General features: G+C 34.7%; 1 protein-coding gene across 2 annotated transcripts in view; it reads right to left on the bottom strand.

Annotated features, from left to right (window-relative positions):
• Positions 1–13,698, bottom strand: part of Naa35 (N-alpha-acetyltransferase 35) — a 440,678-nt gene that overhangs the window by 56,273 nt on the left and 370,707 nt on the right. The gene's annotated exons all lie outside the window — the stretch shown is intronic.

The following is a 13,698-nucleotide window of genomic DNA, read 5'->3' as shown; positions in this document are numbered from 1 at the left end:
TATGCCTAGGGAAGGAGTGTCCTAGGTTCAATTCCTGTCGACAACGCGAGGAGCTTAAGGATCTTCCTCAGCCATAGCCAAGTTAGTCGGTCTTGGGCGTGGACAGCAGGGTTTTTTCCTGCCAGTTTATCTGGGGTTTTTCATCCCGCAAACAGGCAAACCGGTCTAGTGAACACACACGGATTACAGTCAGGAATACTGGCCCAGCCATAGGTCTGATTCGTCAGCTATGCCGGTTCCAGAGCCCAGATAAAATTTGGGGGGACTGAGAGGGAGCCTCTCCGTAAAGGGGACTCACGGCCATGTATCATCATACGATTATTATTACCTACTCTGTCTGGTGATATGAAAATAAATTTATTAAATAAATTTAATACTCTTGGTGGATATGGCTTCAGCACTTCACAAAATCTGTTCCGCATTCTTCAATAAACTGGAGTAGGCCAAAGAATGATATCCATCATCAAAGGAACTTATGAGCTAATACAACTTAGATTAGGTAGGAGATGAACTACATTGCCTAGTGTTAGACTACTCTGCTAAGTGTAGCCTCAAGTGGCTTGAAAAAGTCATATTTTGGTCTCTTGAGTGGGGTTTAGAGATTATATAAAAAAAAATAATATTTAAAAAATATTACTAAAAATATCTTTAGTCCACTCATGGTACTAATGTGATATAGTTTAAACTTTTTGTTGGTGGGATTCACATATTAAAAAAAAACTATCTGCTTCCTAGTCAATGAGTTTGTACTGGACCCAATCAAAATCCAAAAAGTTATGCAAAGTTCTAAGTGCCTTGCTCTTTGTGCTGGTTCTAGAACCTTCTTTTTTTTTTAATAAAAAGTCAACAATGCATATCTTTTGTGAGGAATAATATTGAATAATATTGGTATTTCAGAAAAATTCAGCAAAGTCAGTGGGCTAACTGCCAACAATGACGTGATGAAAATAAAAATTTATGAAAGATGTGATCTTGAAATTGTCATTCCCATCTGATCAGTACTTATTCAAGAAATAATATAAATAATGGCCATTTTTTTCACAAGCTGACATGTCCATGTGGTGAAACTAATCAGTATTTCCCAGTATGTTTTTTTTTTCTCTTTGTTAATGACCAATTAAGAATCCAGTTATTAATAACCACCAGTGCTGTCAATGAAGTTAACTTCATCAAGAATAATTTCACTAAGAAAACAAAGCAGAAGAATCACAAATTCCACTTGGAATTCTTATAATCATCATCATCAAATTCCTGCCATGTACCCTCAAGGGGTGTACAGGATATAATAGTACTACATGAAAAAATTACACCATTACTAACTTCCTATCTACAATTTTCCTCCAAATCAGTCTGTTACTTGTCAAGACTCCAACATTATCAGATCTTATATTTCTATCGTCTAAGGCACTTTGTACCGTATCAATCCACCTATATCTTGGTCTTCCTCTGGGTCGTTTTCCTGCCAACCTGGCAGAGAACACTTGTTTTGCTAATCTTTTCTCTCCCATTCTATTTAAGTAACCATACCACCTGAGATTATCTCTACTAATGCATTCCTGGATGCTGACAATGTCAAGTTCTTTCCTAATATCCTTTTTTTTTTAATATGATATTGCCATTGATGCCATCTGTTAATGCCTCTAAGGACTCTGATATCTGAGGTCTTGAACACTGTCTTGTATACAGCTTAGTGTTCCGACTAATTTCTCTCTTATTCCATATGAATTTATTCAATTGACTTCCCACCATACCAGCTTTGCTGATTCTGTTGTCTATTTCTAAATTGAATTTACCATCTTCACTGAAAATCGTGCCTAAGTAGCTGAAATGTTTTACTTGTTCGGGTTTCAACTATGTTCTGAACAGGTTCCCCGTTCACAACACAGTTGAAATTTTCAACAATTCTACCTAATTTCATTGTCATCTTTTTAATGCTGACCTTCATACCATATCTATTACAACAGTTATTCAATTTTGTCAGGGAATCTTGTAAACTTGTTGTGGATTTATTAAGAAGTATAACATCATCCGCATAAAGCAAAGAGCTGACATTAACATCTCCAATTCTGATATCATGTTTAATACCACTTTCCTTTATAATGTGATCCATATAGATAATGAATAACAGAGGGGATAATGTACATCCTTGTCTCACACCAGATTTAACATTAAACCATCTTCCTGTACTTCCTTCAATTCTAACTGCTGACTTACAACTCAAATAAAGACTAAGTATTGCTTGATATAATGCCCCATTGACACCATATAACTGTAGCGTATTGAATAGCTTCTCTCTTGGCACCGTGTCATATGCCTTTTCCAAATCGACAAAACTTAAATACAGATCTTTGTTATATTCCCATGCTTTCTCGACTATTTGTCGTAAAGTGAAGATTTGATACTGACAGCCTCTATTTGGCCTGAATCCAGCTTGTTCTTCACCCAGCTTTTCTTCCACAATTCTTCTCAATCGTTTCTCAAGTACACTTGCATAGATCTTGCCAGGAACGCTTAGTAGGAAAATACCTCTGTAATTCTCACATTCAGTTTTATTTCCCTTTTTATATATGGGTACTATGAGAGCTCTACTCCGATCATCGGGAATTCGTCCCTCTGTCCAGGCTTTCTGAACTATGCAGTGCAGTCACTGTAAGACTTTTATACCACCATACTTGAGCATTTCTGGTCGAATATCATCTACTCCTGCTGCCTTTCCACATTTTAAGCCTTTGACGGCTTTTTCTACTTCAAGTATGAATATGTATTCCTGACTGCATGCCTGGTCAGTGTTTTTTACCACTGTGCTGTCATCACTGCTTGTTTCATTTAGCAGTTTTTCAAAGTAATTACTCCATACTTCAAGGGTATCTTTTTCTTCCGTTTTCATGTCACCTTCATCATCTCTAACTCCTTTTACAGCACTCTTTCCTCCATTCCTAAGCTTCTTCAACAACCTCCAGAATATTTTGCCACCTTCTTGATATTTATTTTCTATATTCTTGCCAAAGTCCTCCCATGACTTTTGTTTAGCTAGTTTTATACAGTGCTTAGCTTTCTTATATTTGTCTCTGTATTCTCTAAGAGCACATGCTGATTTATTTGCCAGGAACTTTTGATATGCTTTCTTCTTTTCCTTCACTGCCTCTTTAACTTCCTGTGTCTACCATGGAGTTCTAATTTTTCTATCCTTGCCGACAACTTTACCACATGCCTCTCTAGCTGAGTCAATCAGGCCTTTCTTCAAGGCTTGCCACTGAATCTCGAAGGTTTGATTCCTGTTCAAAAACTCTTGCATTTTTTCTTCAATAATCTTTGTGTATTTTAGTCTACAGTTCACATCTGAGAGCTGCTCAACTTTTATTCGCTTTAAAACTTTCTTACATGTTATTCTTTTCAATATGAAATTTAATTTTATCCTGCTCAAGACTAAATAGTGATCACTTCCAATTTCAAATCCTCTGTACACTCTGGTGTCCTGCACCAGGGAGAAAACATCCCTATCAACAATAACATAGTCAATGAGACTTTTCTTATTCCTTGCCTCTTCTCTCCATGTGAATTTGTGCACATTTTTATGTTGGAACATGGTGTTAGTAATTACCCGTCCATGTCCTCAGCAGAAATCCAACAGGTATTTGCCATTATTATTAGCTTTGCTCTTTTCTCTAAATTTTCCCAAAATATTTTTGTATGTCTCACAATCATTTCCTACTCTGCTTTTTAGATCCCCAACAAGGACCAACTTTTCCTTTTTCATTGTGTCAGTTGCTTTTTCTAAAGCATCAAAAAATTCCTCCACTTCTACCTTAGAAGAACCTTCTGTGGGACCATAGGCACAAATAAGTCTCATTGTCCAGTTCCCCATTCTCATATTTGCCTACATTACTCTACTTGAGACTGACTGCCATTCAAGAAGATTAGTCTTGTATTTTGTGTTGAATACTATGGCTACTCCTTCTTTTCCTTGATTGTCATTGCCTGAATATAATATTTTGTATTTATTGCTCAGAAAGATCTCACCAGTTTTTGTCTTTTTTGTTTCAGTCACCCCTATTATGTCGATCTGGTACTTATCTAATTTCTCAGCTAGCTCCATTTCTTTATAATGCTATCCAAAATGTGGATAGCATTATAAGAATTCCAATGGAATTTGTAGTTGTTGGTCCTCTCTACATCAATGGCATGTTTAGAAGGCTCATAAGTTATATTAATTAAATAACTGTCAACTCATGTAAAAAAATTATAGAATTTTTCATCACCAACAATATCCTCATATATATACCTTCTGGGGGTGTAAGGCTTCTATGACAATACTGCATGATTAAGTTTGCATCACTACTCATCACCTATTAAAACTGTTTCTCTAAAATTAATGTATTACTTCTCAACACTCCAATACTGTCTTACCTACCATTGCAGTCTTTTAAGGCACTTCTGAAAGAATCAATACACCTAGATCTTGGTCTTCCTCAGTGTCTTCTTCCTGAAATCTTGGCATCAAACACCTGTTTTGCTAACCTTTCTTAACCCTGTTCACACAAATTTTTTGAATTCCAAAAATGTCTGATTCATTCCTAATCGTTTAATTTTTAATGATTCTACCAATGATGCCATCTGGCATCAATGGCAGAATCAGACTCTCAATTTTTCTCAAAACTCTCTTATCTATGGTCTCTAATCTTTGATCAAGTGTTTTATTTCTAATTCAACTTTCAGATCCATAACTTAAAACTGGTTTGAACACTGTCTAGTACACAGTGCTTTAACTAATTTCTCTATTATTCCATACAAATTTATTCAACCAGCTCCTCATCATATGAGTTTTGCTTATACTTTCTATTCCATATTCATTTTGATATTTCACTAAAAATTGGACCTAAATAGCTGAAATATTTTACTTGTTCTATAGCTTCTCCATTGAGAATGCACTTGAAGTCTTACCCCTGATTTTCTATGTTCTTTCATAATTTCATAGCTTTGATTTTCATGATTTCATGCCAAATTTGTTACATCTTATGCAATTATTTAGTAATCCTGGATATTTGCATCAAATATATTTAGGAGTACAGCATCATCTGCATAAAGCACAGAATATATCTCCAAAAATATCTTTGATATCTCCAATTCTCATATCAAAGTTCAATGCCACTTTCTTCAATAATGCAATCCATATAGATGATGAAAAAAAGTGGAAATAATGTGCATTCTTCTCTTACTCCTGATTTTACATCAAACAATCTTAAATATAGACTATGTATTGCCCTGAATAATGTTTCATTTACCCCATATAACTGTAGTATTTTGAGAGGCTTTTCCTTGTCATATGCTTCTTCCAGATCTACAAAACTTAAGTACAGATCCTTGTCATATTCCTATGATTTCTCAACTAGTCATAAAATGAAAACTGAACTGAACCCAGCTCCAAGTTTCTCCTCCACAATTTTTTTAAGCTTCTTTTCAACAATGTTTGCAAATCTCACCTGCAACACTTAGTAGAGAAATTCCTTTGTAATTCTCATTCAGCTTTATTTCTCTTTTTTTTTTAGATGGGAACTGTCAGAGCTCTTTGCCATTTGGAATTCAACCTTCTGACCAGGTCATCTGAATTATGTAGTGTAGCCACTGCAAAACTTCTATATTTCCATATCTGAGCATTTCTGGTGAAATATCATCTACTCCATCAGCCTTTCCATGTTTCAAGCTTTTGATGGTTTCTCTACATCAAGTATTGACATGCACTTGTCTTTGCATTCCTCTTGAAAATGTTCTGTCACTGTTTGTTTTGTTTAACAGTTAAGTCTTTCAAAGTAATTACTCTAGACATCTCTAATATCCTTATTTTTAGTTTTCACGTCACATTTATCATTTTTGATTCATAGATGGCAAAATTGTTCTGCTTCATAAAGGAAGTGATAAGACTAAGGTTTCAAATTATAGGCCAATCTGATTGTCTGGAGTTGTGGTCAAGGTGTTGGAGAAGCTAATGAAGACAAGGATTCAGAACTGGGTGGACAGTAGCAGAATTCTATTTAATGGACAGCATAGGTTTGCTAAAGGAAGATCGTGTTTTAACAATCTGCTTACTTATTATAACATGGTGATGATGAATACATTGGACAAGGGGGATGCATATACAGGAAAACCTCATTTAACGCGAAGTCGATATGTGCGATAATCAGTTAGCGAGATTGAGTGAAATGATACCATTTCCCGCGTTAAGCGAGTGATTAATCAATTAACGTGATTTTTTTATGTTAGGCGAAATTTTTTATCACCAATCTGCAGTGAGCAGAAAAGCTGGAAGTCATTAAGAGACATGAAAGTGGTGCTAGTGATACAATGATTGTGCAAGACATGGGATACAGCGAGTCTACAGTTTGGACAATATTAAATAAGAGCAAAGAATACAAAGAACAAGGAAAAGTTGCTACTGCTTCTTTAAGCATGCAGATCACCCAAAATAGAAGCCATTTAATCATTGAGATGGAGTATCTTTTATCACTCTGGATTGAGGATTATAACCAAAAAAGAATAGCTCTTAGTACAGGGAATATTCAGGCAAAAGCTCTCAATATTTTTACCTCATTGAAAGAGACCAAATTTCAAGAGGAATGTGAAAAGCTTTACTGCGAGTTGAGGATGGTTTGACCATTTTAAAAATCGAACTGCACTGCATAACATAAGAATAATTGGGGAATCTGCTAGTGCTGATAAAGATTCTGTGAGCAAGTTTCCTGAAGAATTGCAAAGCATAATTCAGGACGGTGATTATGACAATTGGCAAATATTCAACGTCAGCGAAATTGGTCTCTTTTGGAAGTGTATGCCAACAAAAACTTTCCTAGCTAAAACTGAAGCATCTCAACTAGGATACAAATTATCAAAAGATTGTCTTACGTTTTTATTAAGAGGCAATGCAGAGGACGACTTTAAACTCAAGCCTATGTTAGTTTATCGTGTGCAAAATACAAGATTTAACATTATTGAAGAAATCAAGACAATTGGAAAAGAACTTGGATTTAATAAACTGGATAAAGAAGATTTCACAAAACTTACTCAATTTCCATTCAGAACAGTTAAGCGAGAATGATCTCCTTCAACTAGAAAAACAGCATGCATATGAAGAAGAAGAAGATAAGGAGTGTGAACAAGAGAATGTTATGACTAAGAAGCTAACTTCAAAAGAACTTGAGCTAGTTTTCAATCACATCGAGTATGCTAATGAAATTTTGTTTGATGCTGATCCTGATATGGAATGAAGCTTAGAAGTCTGCCGAATTCTTGATAAAGCAATTGCTAGCTATCACAAATTGCATGACAAGATGAAAAAGTTGAGCACAATTCAAACATCTTTATTTAATTTTTTTGTAAAAAAAAGTAGCTCAATCAAATGTTTAGACATTAAATAAAAATTTAAGCAATTGATTATTATTAACTTTGATGATTTTATCCTCTAATATAGCTTATACTGAAATTTTTTTTCAAAATTTATGCTAACTCATGGATGAATTATAATTATTCCTATTGTTTATTGTATATTCGCTTAGCACAATTTCGCTTAGTGCGCATTAATTGATGGATTAGTTAATCGCGTTAAGCAAGGTTTTCCTGTACAGTAGTATATTTAGATTGCCACATGACAAACTAGTAGTTAAACTGGAACAGATGGGGTTGGATAGTAGATTAGGGCAATGGATTGGAGATTGGCTGTCTGATAAGTATCAGCAAGTTGTGTATGGGGAAGTGATATCCCAGAAGAGTGTCACCAGTAGTGTGTCCCAGGGACCTGTTTTGGGGCCACTGTTGTTTAATTTGTAAGTAAATGACATTGGAAAGGGATCAAATGGTAATATACAGTTGTTTGAAGATGATGCCAAGTTGGGGAGAGTTATGAGAAGTAGAGCAGATGTAGTTTTGCAAGAGGACCTAAATAGACTGTCTGAATAGGTGAGTGTGGGGATATCAGTTAATGCTGCAAAGTGTAAGGTTTTAAAATTTGAGAAGCAAAAATGGGATGTAGAGTATAGGATTGGTGGGGATATTTTAGAAGAGATGAAAGATCTGAGGATGATGGCAGATAGGGACTTGAAATTTTGTGGACATTTTGCTAAAATTGCGAGGACAACACAGCGGATTATGAGAATGATGCAGAGAAAGAACATTGATGTGTAGAAGTAAGGATGTCTCAATTCCATTGTACAAGGCCTTGATTAAGCAGCATATGGATTACTGTGCAAGATTTGGTTGACTGGTTTTCAGAAGGATAATGGAGAGGGTCCAGGGACAATTGACTAAGTTGGTTTCTGGTCTCTGGAATGTGGAATATGAGGACAGATCAAGGGAATGCAAATTGCAGAGCCTAGCATATAGAAGGAAGAGGGAAGATGTGATTGAGATGTATAAGTTGGTAAGGGATAATTATCAGATTAGTGTGGATGAGATTTTCATAGAATATCTGGAGATAGGAGGATAACGAGAGGCCATCCCTGGAAGCTGTATAAGGTGGGTGTGAGGAGTAGATTTTTTGCAGAGTGGTGGGTGATTGGAATGCATTGCCTGAAAGTATGGTGAGTGCAGGACAGTGAATGCATTTAAGTCGAGGTATGATGAACTGTACATGTGAGAGAGGGACCTCCCCCAATAAGTCTCTTGACTCTATGGAGGTCCGTTAATAATAATAATAATAATAATCACAGTACTCTTTCCTTCATTCCTAAGCTTTTCCAATAGCCTCTAGAACATTTTGCCCCATCCTGATATTTATCTTATATTCTTACTGAAGTCTTCCCGTGACTTTTGTTCAACTACTTTTACACATAGCTTAGATCTCTCACATTTATCTCTGTATTGTTTTGGGACATCTGCTAACTTATTTGGTAGGAACTTTTGGTATACTTTCTTCTTTTCCAAGATCGGTGGTTAAACCTCATGTTAAACCACCTTGGTAATTTTATTTTTTCTATCCTTGCAAACAACTTTAACACATGCTTCCATAGCTGAACTGATCAAAGTGTTTTCTTCAGAGTTTGCCAATGAGACTTCAAGGTTTGGGTCCTGTTTTCAAAAGGTTTCTTTTTCTTGAATAATGTCTGTATAGTTGAGTCTACAGTTTACCTGTAAAACCTGCTCATCTTCAATTCTTTTTAAAACTTTCTTACATATTATTCTTTTTAATATGATATTCATTTTCATCATACTGAAAGTTAAATGATGATTGTTTCCAACTGTAAATCCTCTATATATGCTTGTACAGCAATACCTTCCATACTGTGATTTTGAGTGGTGTGGGTTTCACTACAGCAGAATTTATAATTTTTAATAATTTAAACAGTGCTGTTGTGATTTAGGATACCACATCATGCATCAATACAGTAACAGCTGTATTAATGCATGCTTTATTATTTCAGCTTTGGTGCAGCAATCCAGAAATTCAAGGAGGCATTATTATTAGCTTTTCCCTCTTCTCTAAATTTTCCCAAACTGTTCCTATATGCTTGGTGGGATTCATTTCCTAATTTGCTGTTTAAATCTCCAACAAAGGCCACTTTACCATTTTCTTTCTTTACATCAGCTGCTTGCTGATGATTTGATAAATTTCTCCATCTCTTTCTTAGTAGAACCTTCTGTGGGATCACAGGTACAAATAAGTTTCACCATCCATTTCTACATTTTGAAATTTGCCTACATAAATCTTTTTGAAACTGCCTTTCAATCAAAAAATTTTAAATTTAAAATTTTCAATAAAAAAATCATAACATTCTATACTTATATAGTAAGATCTCATCTGTTTTTGTCCTCTTTGTGTCATATGTTACTTTTCCAGTTCTTCTACAAGTTTGATTTCCTTCCCATTAATACTCTTTATGTTGATGGTCGATGATTAATTCTTCTGGCTTTGAGTCTGTACTTTTCGTAGTTCATCCTAGTTCCCTTTCAAAAACAGCATGGGCCTTTGTTTAACTTGGTGGTACCTAAGATGACATGAACTCTCATCAGGTGTATTTCTGGTTTAAGCCAATAGACAGTACAATTTGCTTGGCTAAGTCTCAAATTGCCAGTACATCCTCATTTATTCAGTACCCAATGGTTACCTACTAACAGGGTGCAACACACAAAGGCAGGATTGGATGTTAGTTCAAAAGTCTCAATCAGTTCTCCACATTCCTTAAGGGCAACTGAGAGTTCTCCTCCCAGTTATCCAGCTTTGACCCTTAAGAGAACCATAGAATTTACTAACTCCTACATACTTCTTCCTTGTTACAAGGACACTATCAGGGAGAGAACAACAGGGATAGTTAGCAACGTTCAAAATGTTGGGTTATGTTTACTTATATGCCTTTTTCACAGCTGAGTCAAAAGGAGAAAGCACACTATTAAAGCTCAAAGAAAACAATGGTTAGTATTATGCAATTCAAATACAGAGCTACATAAATCATTAAAAAATTATGAACAGTTAACTGCAATTACTTCCTAAAAACTTTCAGACTTACATGCAGTTTATTTATTTATTTATTTATTCGTGTGGGGTTCCCCCATTCCTCGACTGCCTCCTTAGGATTGGTTGAGCCCTCCTAATAAGGGATTAAGTATGTATTTTTGACTGTAGCCACTTGCATGCAGTAAGAACAGTTAATAGCTGGAATGGTGTCACAGTTTCACATCAAGGAACACAATCCAATTTGAATTGGAGTGCAGAACCTTTATATGATTCAGAAGAACTGTATGTCTAGTGACATGGTAGACAAAGTCAGATTCAGATTCCAAGAATGCGATTACTTGGATTTAAATCTTGGTGGAATGGACTGTCTGTTACAAAAAGTCAACACTAAACTGGTATTTGATAAACAGCAGGCAAGGGGAGAAGTGGTGCACGGAATAAACTTTTCTAGAACTCACACTATTTGTTCTGCTGTTTCTTTAAGATAGGGAATGGCAACTTTTTTTTTTTTTACATCTTATTGCAGACTTGTTGATGAATTTTATCTATCTACCTCAAGGGCTCACTTTAGTGAGTATGGGAGCAGCAAACCCGAGGCACCTGATGCTGGGCCGTGCCTTACTTCATGTAATATACATCTGTATATTACATGAAGTAATATACAGATATTACAGAGTAGGGACCAGTCTGTAGACTGGTCCCTACTCTTCTTTCTTTCTTTCTTGTTGTTCCTCTTGTTCCTTCCTCCAATGCTATTAGAGTAGTCGAGAGCTAGGGGTGAATCTTTCCTATTATACTATGTTTTTTCCATCTCAAGCAGTGGGCGTCTGCTTTCCCTTTCAAAAGGCAGGTTTGGAGGCCTTAAGGTGGCAGCCCCACCACCAAACTCACCCTACAAAAGGTTGGTAGCCTATTCAGGGGAAATTTACAATTACTCGCAAAACTCTGAAGAAGAAAAATAGGATAGATTTTATCGGAATTGACTGGCTAATGGACAGGAACTTCTTTTTGAGAGATTAAAAATAATTACTTAGAATGTACATGGAATTACACACAAAACTGTTGAGCTAAACTGAGAACTAAAAAAATAGAAACATTGATATAGCAGCAATAACTGAGACAAAAAGAAAAAGAAGGGATCTCAAATTCTAGAAGATTATGTTATGATCTTCTCCAGAGTTCCAGAAGACAAATGGGCTTCATCTGGGGTTGCAATTTGGATTAATAAAAAATTAAAAAACAAAATTTTGGATTATACTTGGGTATAAGACAGAATAATTAAAGTTAGAATGAAAATTATAAATCAAACATTCAATATTTTTGGAATTTATGCACCAGTAGATGGAAAAGAGGAAGAGACAGGAGAATTTTACAGAGAACTTCAGGAATGTAATAATGAAACAAATAATAATGAAGCACCAATCTTGATGGGAGATTTCAACGCTACAGTGGGAAATAACCCAATAAAAGGATTCATTGGATCAGAGGGAGAATCAGTAATCAATAACAATAGAATTTTATTAAGAGACTTCTGCAGTCTAAAAATCAGCAATACTTTCTTCAGGCATAAAAATATACATAAGTACATATGGGAAGCACGATGAACTAAATCAATAATAGATTACATTATTATTAACAACAAGCTAAATAATAATATCAAGGATACAAGGGTTTTTAGAGGAAGCGAAATTGATAGTGATCACGTGTTAGTTGAAAACAGATTTGAATTCATAAAAAAGAACCACATACTTCAAAAGAAAAAAAGATAATGTACCGACATCTAATAAACAGTTTAAAATTCACCTCCTAGAACAGGAGAGTATCAGAAACTTATATAAAAGCAGAATAAGATATAAAATAATACCAACCACAAACAATATTGAAACTGACTGAAATAATATAAAGGAAACCATACTAAACGCAGCAGAAGAAAGTTTAGGTTACAAATCAAGGAAAAACAAAAAAAAAAAAAATGGCTAAGAACTTGGAATGATGACTTAAAGGAATTAATCGAAAGGAATAAACAGGCTTTTAAAATATATCTGCAGAGTAAAAACACTGCTGACTATATACAACATAAGAAACTACAGGCTGAAGTCCAAAAACTTAAAGAAGCATATGCAGAGAAGATTGGAGTAAATATGTTAAATCATTAGAGCAGGATATCACTCAGCCACAATGAACAGGTTTTAAAATTTTCAGGCAACTACAAACAGCAGAAAATGACCAATTAAGAAATAATCTAATTTCCAAAGTGGATTGGATAGAACACTATAAAACATTGTAGAATGAAAAACAAGAAATACAAAACAATGATAAAACTCACAAAATTGAAGATATCAATACACAGGAAAGTACAAAAGAAATAGCAATGGAAGGAGTTAGAAAAAGAATTTAAAAACTCAAGAAATAGAAAAAGCCCAGGCCTGGATGGAATATGCGTTGAGCTCTTTAAATATGCAGACAATAGCTTAAAAGAAAACCTACTTAAACTCTTCAATAATATCTGGCAATATCAAAAGATCCCAAAAGAATGGGAAACTGGAGCAGTAATAAATATTCACAAAAAAGGTCCCAAGGACAAATGTGGAAATTACAGAGGCATTACTCTCTTAATAACAGCGTCTAAACTATATGCAAACATTTTAAAGAACAGACTAATTAAATATACAGAAAATTATTTAGAAGAAGAACAGTGTGGTTTTAGAAGAGGGAGAGGATGCACAGATGCCTCTTTCACAATGCAACAGATCATAGAAAAAAGAAAAGAAATTAATTGCCCGCTTTTCTTTTTTTATTGACTACAAAAAGGCATATGATAACTTGAACAGGAATCTACTCTGGAAAATATTACAAGATGATAAAATACCTCCTCAATTAATTAATGCAATAAAAAGTCTATACAGAGAAACAAAAATTTGCATCAAATTTGCGGATGGAACATTATCAGAACCTATAATGATAAAAATAAAGGAGTAAGACAAGGTTGTGGCTAATCCCCAATCCTATTCAACATTTATATAAACAGAATCCTAAAGGAAAACAACTGTCAAAGATGGGGTTAAACTAACAAATAATATACAGATAAATACAATATTTTATGCAGATAATCAAGTACTAATTTCAAATTCAGAAGATAAACTCCAAATTGCAACTAACCATCTAAATGAAATAGCAAAAAAATTTTAAATGAAAATCTCTGAAACAGAAACTAAAGCTATGGCAATGTGTGGATACATCATTCTAAAAGTCAAAATTAT

This window comes from Typopeltis vanoorti, chromosome 16 (genome assembly GCF_054136105.1).
Source record: "Typopeltis vanoorti isolate ZY-2024b chromosome 16, IOZ_Tvanoo_1.0, whole genome shotgun sequence".
Lineage (NCBI taxonomy): Eukaryota > Metazoa > Arthropoda > Arachnida > Uropygi > Thelyphonidae > Typopeltis > Typopeltis vanoorti.
The sequence above is the reverse complement of the archived record's forward strand: the minus strand, read 5'-3'. Positions and strand labels throughout refer to the sequence as shown.